The sequence below is a fragment of the Rhineura floridana genome, chromosome 16, assembly GCF_030035675.1.
Source record: "Rhineura floridana isolate rRhiFlo1 chromosome 16, rRhiFlo1.hap2, whole genome shotgun sequence".
In the NCBI taxonomy this organism is placed as follows: Eukaryota; Metazoa; Chordata; class Lepidosauria; order Squamata; family Rhineuridae; genus Rhineura; species Rhineura floridana.
The window spans coordinates 8956673-8968696 of record NC_084495.1 but is presented as its reverse complement, the minus strand read 5'-3'; the positions used below and the strand labels follow the sequence as shown (position 1 = coordinate 8968696).

At 47.1% G+C, this 12024-nt stretch overlaps 1 protein-coding gene across 2 annotated transcripts in view; it reads left to right on the top strand.

Annotated features, from left to right (window-relative positions):
- The first annotated feature begins 433 nt into the window (after positions 1–433).
- ARHGEF9 (Cdc42 guanine nucleotide exchange factor 9) overlaps positions 434–12024 on the top strand; it is a 290941-nt gene continuing 279350 nt past the window's right edge. Inside the window, exon 1 of one of the 2 annotated variants that reach the window (XM_061598283.1) lies at positions 434–1017. The gene's annotated coding sequence lies outside the window, so the exon portion shown is untranslated. The remainder of the gene's footprint in view (positions 1018–12024) is intronic. The other variant, XM_061598284.1, reaches the window with a different exon arrangement.

The following is a 12024-nucleotide window of genomic DNA, read 5'->3' as shown; positions in this document are numbered from 1 at the left end:
TTCCTCCCCACAGACCACTTGAAAACTGCTGATGGTCTTGGCCAAGCCCTGAGCGATTTCCTCCCTGTTGGACCCTGTGCGGTTTTCATGGCATTTTTCATGCTTCTTTTGTTTCCTACATTCTGTTTCAACTTGCATTCCATAGAATTAATCCGCACAACAGAAGACAAACAAACAGACAATAAAAACACAACCGAAATCAATATGATTACTCAACGTGGGCATGCCCCGGAGCGCATGAATGAAGCTGGCAGCCCACTGGTGGCCCACGGGCCACAGTTTGGGAACCCCCGGGGTAGGTCTCACTGAGCTAGCCCGACCAAAGGCTTGCCTCAGCGTCAGGCAACTTCCTCCGTTCCACAGCCGGCGAGCAGCAGCTGGGAAGCCTGACCTGGCTTGCTTTCTTTTCCGACGGAGCTCCGGCGGGACAGGGCAGCGCCTGGGAGGAAGCACCCTTACTACGGCAGGCTCCCGGCGTTCTCACGTTCACGCGTGGGCTCCTCCCACTCGCGCAGACTTGTGCGCATCTGGGGAGAAAACAGCAGCAGCAGCAGCAGCAGCAGTAAAACCAGCAACCGCTTCTTCCTCGACGTGTCTCAGCAAGCCCAGCGCGCAGCCTCTTGTGCTTCCCGATTTCCCCGTACCTTCAGTCCCGGATTGGCTCGGGAAAGAAGGGGGGGAAAGCGTGGCAGGCAAAAGGAGGAGGAGAAAAAGAAGAGCACGAAAAGTCACCGCGCGTTGGGAAAGCCGGGGAAGGAGCTCGGAGGAGGAAGGGGCGTGTGGCTGTCGTGGGGCGCAGAAAGTGCCCTCGGCGTTCGGATTGCTTTTTGGACCGGAGCGGGGGAGGAGAGCAGCCGCGCTTGGGGGACGGTGACTATTCTGGGTGCTCCGAGGCGGCCGCTGCCGGGACGCTGCCTGCCCTGGAATGAGGAACCAGCCGGCGGCGCCTGCCTGGACACCAGCCCCGACCGGCCGCGCGAGAAGCGCGCGCGGAGGAGCAGCGCAAAGCTCGAGCAGGTAAAGGGCGCCGGGCAGGCGAGATCGCGCGGAGCTCTGGATTTCGTGGCCGTGCGGCGCGAGGGGCACTCCGGAGAAGGGAGTGTGCGTTGCTTCCCAGCTGTGGGGAGGTACCGTAGACAGGCTGCCTCGAGTCTCCCCGGCTGGGGGTAGGGCTCGACGCCTGCCCTAAAGTCCTGGCCTGATGGTGCCGCTGGAATCGCGGAGGGGAAACAGCCCTCCTCTCGGGATGGTCGTCTGAAAGGGCTAGGGCTGCTTGAAAGGAGCAGCCAGCTCGCTCGCTTTCTCTCTTTCACTCCCCTGCCCACCCCCTTCATTAAATCAAATGCCCTTTTTATATCTTTTGCCACCTCCGGCTGGATTCTGCAAGAAGAGTTTCTGGTTTATTTATCATTGAGGATTCTTGCGAAGATTCCCTCGGGAGTCACAGCCCTACTGAACTCAAGGAACTGAAGGAGGCTTCACCCCTCTCTTACCCTGAGTGACTTCAGAGAAAGCCCCATGGGCACAGGTGGGACTGATTCCTCCCGAGTAAATGATCCTTGACTTGTTAAAGTGCATTGAAATCGAGGGGATTGACTGCTGAGTGCATGAGCGGCAGAGGTCAGGCCTGTTGAGTTCCATTGGTCTTCCAGTAGACTTCAGCTTTTCCAGACCCACCTTTAACCCAAACATGCATTGGGGACTCCTTTTCTAATTTTTTTTACTGTCTGTTTGTATGCTGGTGGTAGTGTTGTTGTGTGACTCACTTTAGGTCAGGTCCAGACGTCCCAGATGAAGACCAGTCCCCCCCCCCCGCTCATCTGTCTGTTATGCTGGTCAGCCCCATTCAATCCAAGGCAACATGCATAGGATCCACTTGCAATACTGTGCTTGCAGGTACACACCTGAGAACTCAGTGGGATTGACTTCTGAGTTAACTAGGTGGTAGATCTACTGGGGTCAATAGAGCATAATCCCTACCCTGGGGGCATATCTGCTATTAATTGTGAGTAAGCACTATTGAATATAATAGGTGGTGTTCAATGCTTAGCCCTACTCAGAGAGTAGACCCATTGAAGTTAATAGACAAGACTAACTTAGGTTCATTAATTTCAGTGGGTCTACTCTGCGTAGGACTTAGTTGATTTCAACCCATTGGGGCGCACTTCTAAGTAAATGTGCTGGTTTGACTGCAGTCCTGTAAATATGCTTACTAGTGAATGAACCCTATATAAAAGCACCTCCTTTGGATATCTGCTGGCTCCTCCCACACTCCCTCCGCAAGCTTATTGGATGCAGACCTGGATGGCTTGGCTAACCTCAACAGCCTTTTCACTGACCCCCTCCCCTGTTTCTTTCTTAACATCTGCTATGAGGAGCAGTTTGGGGGAACTCAAAAGCTTGCACACGTTTGCTGATATTTTGCTTGCTATAATAAAGGTATTGTCTTAATTTGGGCTTGGGTTTTTTTCCCTTATAGACTCACTAATTTCAGTGCATCTACTCTGAATAGGACCTAGTTGACTTAAACCAAGTGGGGGGCACTTCTGAGTAAACGCTGATTGGACTGCAGCTACCTTTACTCTGTAAAGATAGTGATTGCAGTGAAACTTGCAAATTGTCTTCTGGCACTTCCAACATGAACACATTCATTATATGTTCTCTTTTCCCCTCCAGTCTGATAGTTTTTTGTTTGCTTTGAAACCTCACCTTACAAATCAAGTGGCGGCTGGTTCTATGCGTGCAACGCTGCTACCACCACCACCGATACTTCTTTGTGCAATCCGTTATTAACTTGTGACATTTTCTGCCACAACAGGTGGCAATGGCTACAGACCTGGAAGGAATGACATGGTGCCCTCCAGATGTTGTTGGTCTCTCAACTCCTGTCGACTCTGGCCAAAGTGATCAGTGGTCAGGGATGATAGGGAGCTGTAGTCCAGCAACATCTGGAGGGTGCCATGTTGGCTACCCTGGTTCTAGATGGAGATGGCTTTCCAAAAGGGCTTCGACAAAATTGTGGAGTAGGTTTTTTCTTTTAAATCCATGGCTGTTAGCCATGATAACTAAATGGAGCCTTGCTGTTGACAGGCAGTCTAGAATCAGTGGAGGACAACTGCTCTGACACAGGAGGCGGGTTATTCATTTATTCTTTTCCTTTTTGTTTCTCCTCCACATGCATCTGTGTGAGTGGAAAGTCCTCTATGCTAGGCAATGGGGGAGAAATTTGATTCAGTTTGCGTTTAAAGCCGAATCTACCCAACCTGCGCTTTCCGAAACAATATGAAAACCAAAACACAGCCATCCTTCAAAATTTGCACTTATCTAAATTTTGCAAAGCAGTTCCCCAACCAGTGTTTACAAAAATGCGTATGTTAGGGGAAAGTGTGCACGAAACTGAATATATCAATGAAAGTAACATACAAAAATGTACTATATTAGGAGAAAATGATTGCAAAAATGTGTATGTTAGTAAAAATGGCACACAAAAATGTGTTTGTTAGGAGAAATTTGAACTAAACTGGTGAAGAATTTTAACGAGGTGCTTGTTTAAAAAAATGCACATTTCAGTAGAGATGCGAATAACTGAATTTAAGATTGGAAAAATGAGGAACTAGTCCCAGGCTATGGTATGAAGGCACATGAGGCCAACACCTTGCTGATATTAAGCAGGTCTGGGTCTGGTCAGTGCCTGGATGGGAGACCACCTGGAACCATATGTATGGTTTTGGGTTCTATGATGAAAAGGTATATAAATGTAATAAATAAATAAATAATGATAATAATTAAACTGAAGAAGACAAAATTGCCAGATCCTTCCACCCCTACTCTACATGAGGCTGCCTTTGAAAAGTCTCCAGAAACTTCATTTGGTACAGAATACAGCAGCTAGACTTCTGGCCATGAATGCATAATGCCCTAGATTGTACCAGCTTCACTGGCTCTCTCATTTTGGTTTCTGGGCCCAATTCCAAGTGCTGGTTTTAACCTTGAAAGTGGTTTAGGATCCAGACATCTGAAGGGCTGCCTCTGCCCATATGAAGCTGCCTGTGAACTATGGCCCTAAGAGGAGGCTCTGATCGATGTCCTGCCGTCATACAAGGTGTTGTTAGTGGGCCCCCGAGGAATGGGACTTCTTGCTAGTGGCACCCAGGCTGTTCTTGCTGTCTGATGCCAATTAAAAACTTCCATTAATTTATTCCTGAATTTGATTTGATATTTATTTATTTAAGAGCAGGGTTGTAGTTATCCAGTCTTAGACCCCATACTTTTTTGGGAGCCAGATCCCAGCAGGGTCCCTATGTCTCCAGCGTCTTGTGAGACAATCTTCATGAAAGGGGAATGTGTTAGCCACTGAGAAGAGTCTTCTTTACTTGCTTCCTTGTCGTTTCCTGCTGATTGGAGATAATCAGAGGGAAAGGAGTTTCTGTTAGTTCCTACTTTGAAATGCTAATACGAGTTGTGGAGAGTGAGAATCCTGTAATTCCAGAAGAAGAGATGGTGAATTCTGATGATAGCATCCCATCTAGAAGTTTGGTGGCAGCCGGAGATACATGTAGAAACTGAATTCAGTCAAGAAATATATCTGACAGTAAGGAGCTGGTACAGCACAGTGGGGAGGAGAGCCTGGCTGGGAGTCCAGAGTCTGTGAGTTCAAATCCCCGCTCATGCCTCCTGGGTGTAAAGGGCCAGCTAAAGATCACCACAGATTTATGTAACTTTAAAGTTGACAATGAGGACATTGAACTTGTCAAGGATCATCAATACCTCGGCACAGTCATTAACCAAAATGGAGACAATAGTCAAGAAATCAGAAGAAGGCTAGGACTGCAGAGGGCAGCTATGAGAGAACTAGAAAAGGTCCTCAAATGCAAAGATGTATCACTGAACACTAAACTCAGGATCATTCAGACCATTGTATTCCCAGTCTCTATGTATGGATGTGAAAGTTGGACAGTGAAAAAAGTAGATAAGAGAAAAAGCAACTCATTTGAAATGTGGTGTTGGAGAAGAGCTTTGCGCATACCATGGACTGCAAAAAAAAAGACCAATAATTGGGTGTCAGAACAAATTAAACCAGAACTATCATTAGAAGCTAAAAAGATGAAACTGAGGTTATCATACTTTGGACACATCATGAGAAGACCTGATTCACTAGAAAAGACAATAATGCTGAAAAAACAGAAGGGAGTAGAAAAAGAGGAAGGCCAAACAAGGGATGGATTGATTCCATAAAGGAAGCCACAGCCCTGAACTTACAAGATCTGAACAGGGTGGTTCACGACAGATGCTCTTGGAGGTCACTGATTCATAGGGTCGTCATAAGTCGTAATTGACTTGAAGGCACATAACAACAACAACAAAGATCACCCCCACAGTGAGTGGCTCAGGGGTTACGTGCCCTGCCACCTGTGCAGCCATGGGCAAGCTGCATAGTCTCAAGGAGCCCAGTTGCCCCCCAGCTGGCAGTTGTGGACAAGGAAGGGGCTGGCTTGTGCAGCTGTGGCAAGCTGAGCAGGCCCTAGCCAGCTGGGGAGGACTAGCCTCAGAGGGAGGCAATGGTAAACCCCCTCTGAATACCGTTTACCATGAAAACCCTACTCATAGGGTAGCCATGTTGGGATCGAGTTGAAGGCTGTCCATTTCCATTTTTTCTCTGTCAGTGAGAAAGGACAGTCAAGTGGTGACAGTGCTAGAGAAGCAGAAAGCCTGGCCAGATTATTCCATAATCTTAGAAGGTTGTATCATTTTAGAACGTGGCTGTGACTATCATGAAGGGACCCTGCACTTCGACATTTGGCACTACTCTGCTGTTTAAGAGATTACTATAACGCCCTTCACCAAAAATGCTGGCAGAGCAGTTTACAAAAATAAGACAATATAAAAACATAAACAGAAAAATTAAAATTATTTTCATACATTGCATAATTAATAGCATCTGAAAATAGCTGGTAAATGCCCAAATAAGAAGGCGGTTTTTAACAAGCTTCTAAAATAATATTAGGTTTGTATACTAACTACATTTATATCCCGCCTTTCCTCCAAGATGGTGTACAAGCATGCTTCTGTCCCTCCCAATCTTATCCTCACAACAGCCCTGTGAGGCAGGTTAGTCCAAGAGAAAGTGACTGGCCGAAGGTCACCCAGTGAGCTTCATAGCTGAGCAGGGATTTGAAACCTGGGCTCCCAGGTCCCAGTCCTACTCTTTAACCACTATGCCACACTTGCTCTCTTGTTAGGGCAAGATGCATTTCAGTATCTCTGCCTATATGCCTGCCATGCTGTTCTTTTGTTGTTTTGGATGGTTGCTGATGATAACAGTTGTAGCAGTAGTTGTTGTGTATTTGATGTTATTGTGTCTGCATTTATTGAGCGTTTAAAATATTATTATTATTAACAACAACAACACTAACAACACTAACACCATCAACACCAACACCACCAACAACAGCAGCTTGTGACCTATCTTGGGGTTTCTAGTGTTGAGCTGAAAGTGCGGATGGATGCAAATATTATACTAACAGCCCAATCCTATGTATGTTTACTCAGATGAAGTGAGTCCTACTGAGTTCAATGGGACTTTCTCTCAGTTAAGTGTGGATAAGATTGAAGCCTAAATAATGAAGATGCAGAAGGTGATGTCCTGTTCCAATGCGTGGTGCTGCTATGAGCCATGTTTGCATTACCTGTGTCATCAATTATTTTGCAAAGCTACACATGCACACAATTAAAAAATGAGCCTCTTCTGCTTTCTGCCCTGCATGTTGAGGGCACTCATATATATGCAGATTACAAGGGAGAGGTTCAACGTTCCTTTTCATGTCAGATTTCGTGTGTGAAAAGGGTCCAGATCTTTAGACAATGCTAAAGATTCTAGCTCTCGTAGAGAGAACCTGTGTCTGTAAATATCATAAACACTGATAGATCAGATGACAAAAATGCACACTGTAAATAGATGTTAAATTACTTTTGATTTGCAGGGATGTAATTAATGGTTTTTGAGGTTTTGCGGTTACCTGATTCAACCTGAAGCATAAGCCAGCCTGTTGCAGTTTTATACAGAAGGAATATGCCCTTTACGATCACTTAAAATGTATAGAGATTTGTGTGTGGCACAAGAAACCAACAAGTGAAGGCAATGCTGCCTCTTTCTTTCACCTAATAATATGTTGTACCTTTTATAGTCACATAATAATGCATCACATAATAGGCTGTTCAGGTGAAAACGGCTGTAAAACTAGGCTGGCTTGGTACACCTTATAGCATAATATGCTACATGTTGGTGAATCTGTTTTCTCCTCCAAAACGACATTGATTGAGTGGCTGGGTGAGCTTCTGTTGCAGAACTAGGGTGGTGGTGGGGAGAGGTGAAAGTTGTGTAGAGCAAACTTCCCCAGCTGGGTGCCTTCGCGGCTGATGGGAGTTGTAGTCCAAGATGTCTGGAGGGCACCAGGTTGGGGAAAGCTGTTGTGTAAAGCATGTTCTCTGATGGAGACCACCAAATGTCCTCTTTCCCCAAGGACTTGCAGAGGGGAATCTGATGTTGTTGCATTCCACTTCTGTAGGAAGACATCAGTGCCTCAGGTTTCTTCTACACCAGCCTGTTTGTTGGTTCACTTTTTACGGAACATCCGGATGCAGTCCAGCCTTATCTGGATTTCCCTCCCATGCTGTTTTCCCCCCAGACCTGATGTGTGGCAATTAGTTTGGCAATAACATGCAGATTTTTTTTAAAAAGATGATTTGTTTTTCAAGATGTTTTATTGATGTTTTTAGTGTTTCATTGTTTGTTTGCTGCCATGGCTCCTTTTGGGAGTAAGGGCGCGATATAAATTTAATAATAACATTAATAGATTCAGCTGCAGCCGGTGATGGATAGTGTGGTGGAATGGTGGCACTTATCTGACCGACCAACACCTGAATTGCTGCTGGTGACCAGGAAGAAGAGTGAGGTCAGTGTGGTGCGAGCGCAGCTGGAGTGATGGATTGGCTCTTCTTATGCACTTGCACAGTGTCAACCTCCCCAACACCTGTATCTCCTCTTCCTGGTAAGCAGCAGCGATTCAGCTGTCGGGAGGTTAAGTGATCACTGCCACTCCATTGCTGCGTCCTCTGCTGCTGGGTCCAGATTGCTCAGCGTGGACAGACAAAGCACTATAAATCAGGGGTGAATCACCTCCAGCTGGAGGCCTGTTCGAATTCCCCAAGCAATTTTTTTCTGCCTCCACCAAGACCCCACCTTATTTTGGTGGCAGCAGCAAAAATGAAAAATGAAATGAAGTAGCCACACCACTGGGGTAGGCAAAGCCCAGCACCCTGATCAGGATGCAAATTGCCCCTTCCCTCACCATCAGGTCAAATATTTGATGAGCAGAGAGGTGGTGGCAGCTCCTCTCCTCAGCTGATCTTTCCTGGGGGGCTGTGTGTGGTTTGTGTGCAAGTGTAGGGAGGCCACACCCACTTTTGCCCATACCCAGGGTGGCATGTGGCCCTAAAAGGGTTGGCTAAAAAGGTTATTCTCTCCTGCTGTAAATGAAACAATTCCTTTTTTCAGGTTCATTCTGTTTGCTACTCAATGATCCTGGCTGGGGGATTAGAGAGTAACGGCTCCCTGAATAGCCTCTCTGAATTGCCCCAACATCAATTTGCTCTTTCAAAAAGACAAGAAATGAAAAGAGGAAATGGACTATTAAAGCCTTTCCCTCCTTCACAGGAAGCAAAACTGACATTGGGGCAATTCAAACAGGCTGTTCAAGGGGCAATTACTTATTCTCTAGCCATAGGCAATGAAATGTGCTGCAAGCAATAAAACGTATACAGTAGGGCCCCGCTTTGTGGTGGCCCACTTTGCGGCGTTCTGCTAATATGGCAGCTTTCAATTAGAGTAAGGCCCCACTCATATGGCGCTTGTTCCGCTTTTATGGCATTTTTCGGGCGTCGGGTGCCATTCTATTGAATGAGTTCCACTTTTCAGTGGGTTTTGCTTTTAGGCGAGGGTCTGGGATGTAATCTGCCATATGAGTGGGGCCCTACTGTATTTGAAATTGCCAGGGACCTTTGTTCAATGAAACAGAAGGACTTTGGCCATGGAGAAAGGTGCTGCCAATGAATATAGAACTATATTAAATTCAGTACTGTGCAGAACCTTGTTCTTAATTTTGGGCTAGCTTCTGGGCCTCATCTGTCCCTTGATGGTGATGACTGTGGCCAGGTGTGCCTTTGCACAGCTTAGGCTAGTGTGCCATCCATGCCTATCCTTGGAGACTGCAGATCTAACCCTGGTGACACATGCTTCAGTTATATTAGGTCTGGGGTATGGCAATGCACTCTGCTTGCAGCTGCTTTTCAGATATGTCCAGAAACATCACCAGAATGTGGCGGCTACATTGTCAGCTGGGGCTGCAGTTCGGAAGTGTGTGTCTCCCTTTTTGAGACAGATGCAGTGGCTTCTGATTTGCTTCGGGGCCCATTTCAAAGTGCTGGTTATGACCTTTAAGCAGAGCATGGAAAAGTTACTTTTTTGAACTACAACTCCCATCAGCCCCAGCCAGTATGGCCACTGGATTGGGCTGATGGGAGTTGTAGTTCAAAAAAGTAACTTTTCCAAGCTCTGCCTTTAAGTCACAGTTTGGAACCAGGATATCTGAAAGACCTCACTGTGCCTTATGGACCCTCTCTTGGGAGAGGGCTTAGTAGTGATGCCTTGGGTCTAGAACTCCGTCCCAGAGAAGGCTTGTCTTGGGCTGGGTACGCACCCCATACACGTGACTTCCCCCAAAGAATCCTGCTTTTATTTTTCTTCATTTTAAGCCAGAAACACATTTATTTATTTTTTCATATATTTCCATAACACTTAATACCAAAATGGAAATGGACTGCCTTCAAGTCTATCCTAACTTATGGCGATCCTTTGAATAGGGTTTTCATGGTATTCAGAGGGGGTTCCCCATTGCCTTCCTCTGAGGCTGAGAAGCAGTGACTGGCCCAAGGTCACCCAGTGAGCTTCATGGCTGTGTGGGGAATCGAACCCTGGTCTCCCAGGTCATAGTCTAGCAGTCTAACCACTACACCACACTGGCTCTCGGTCTCTAAATAGTGTGTGTGTGAGTGAGTGAGTGAGTGAAAGTGAGTGAGTGAGACTTAAAAACTATAGTACCCAATAAAACAATAGAATCCCCCTTAAGCAAAAACAGCATCCCATTGTAAGTCAGGAATCTCTTCTCTCTTCATCCTCCCTTTTGCAAAGGCACATCCTGTCTCACAATATGCATGATTCACTCCACTAACACATACACATCACCCTCAGATTCTGTCTTACCAACTTATTTACTATATAAACACAAATCATACAGTACCTGCTACTCATCCAATATCACTCATCCCTTCCCACATGTCCAGAAATATGTACAAACACACCATCCCCCCAGTCACAATTCACAACATCTCCCTGTCAGTCACTGTCAGCTTTTCACTGAGACAGCAGTGTCGGTGGGGGTGCAGGCAGGGCTGGAGATTCCTTGGTAATTGCCAGGCTGTAAATCCTCAGCTGGCAGCTTGGCTATAAATCTGCCAGGCTAGCAAGGAGGAAGCAAGATAAGGGCAGAGGCCGTTCAAAGCTTACGTGCCAAGTCAGAAATCCAGAAGAGACATCAGTGAAGGTCCGGGTCTAGTTTGCCGAGAGATCAGTCCAAGTTCAGGAGATAGGAAGACACACAGTGGTCATACCTGATGTTGTAGTCAGCAACAAGCTGAAGCCAAGGTTTGACTTTTAAGGAGCAGGTTTGTCAGCAGGTGTGAGCCATCAGCGTTTTGGCCTTAAGTAGACAGGCCTGCCCCTCTTCTGCCTGACGTTCTGTTGTCTATGTTCTGCAGGTGAGGGGGGAGTATCCTGTTCACTGGCTGCGTCTGGCTGAAGGGCTTCAGCTGTGTCTGGGGTGCTCTGCAGCTGAGGGGGAGAAGGAGCTGGGTTCTCAGGAGTTTCCTCTGTTTCTCCTTCTGGGTCTGCTGCTTCTGGGTCTGCTGCTGTTACTCCCGAGTCATCCTCGTCTGATGAGTCCTCTGATGGGGCCATGACAGTCACCAAACCATGATCGCCAATCATGTCCATTCCACTAGAAAGGCAAGACTATGGTTATTAGAATATCAAGTTTCTCTGTGCTTTGATTGATAGAACACCAGCAAAAAAAATTATGAAGTGGTCTGCCAAGACCCTAGTCTGTTTTCAAGCGTTTCCGGTCTCAGCTGGGGGAGTCCTCATCAGAGGATGACTAGGAGGCTCCAGCCTTACACCAAGCCCACAGTCAGGGCCCATCTCGGGCAAGGAGCCAGGATCCTGCCATGTGGCTGAGGAAGAGCCGTCTGCACCCAGATACGCAAGATGGAGACCTGGCCCTTCTGGAGAAGTGCCGGACTATGGGTGAGGTCTCCTCAGGAGTAAAGATCTCTTTGGGAGTGAGACCCTCTTCTCGGGGAGACCTCTGGGTGAAGGGACTTGATAGGAGTCAGATGAGGTTGAGGTATGATTCTGGCAGCGCCAGCTCAAAAGCACCAGTGCTAGCCTGGAAGAGCTGCTGGAACGCTTATGAACTGTGCCTGACCCCTGACTGCAAACTCTGCCTGGCCCGGCCCTGGGACTGATGGATCATGACCTTGCTTGTCCCTTTGTAGACTCTGCTTGCTTTGGACTCAAACCTTGGACTGGCCCTGGATGCTGCTTTGGTTGTTGCCCACGTTGGTGTTGCCGCTGGCAAGTCCCTTGTGTACTAGGGAGCCCAATGAGAACAGGACAGTGTAGCCCATGAGGAGAAAAAAGTGAACTATTGATCTCAGAAAGGGGGAAACCCTGGTGTTCTTAAGAGGCTTGGATGGAAGGAGTCTGTTGTCATTGTGGGCCTACAGAAGCGAGCAACAAACCTGCACAGCAGTTGAATGTAAATGCAACTGAGTGTGAGTTCTGGAGAGAGCATTCCTCTTCATACTGTAGCTTGGCTGTCCTGTAGAGCTAAGCCAAACAATGGTTAGCAC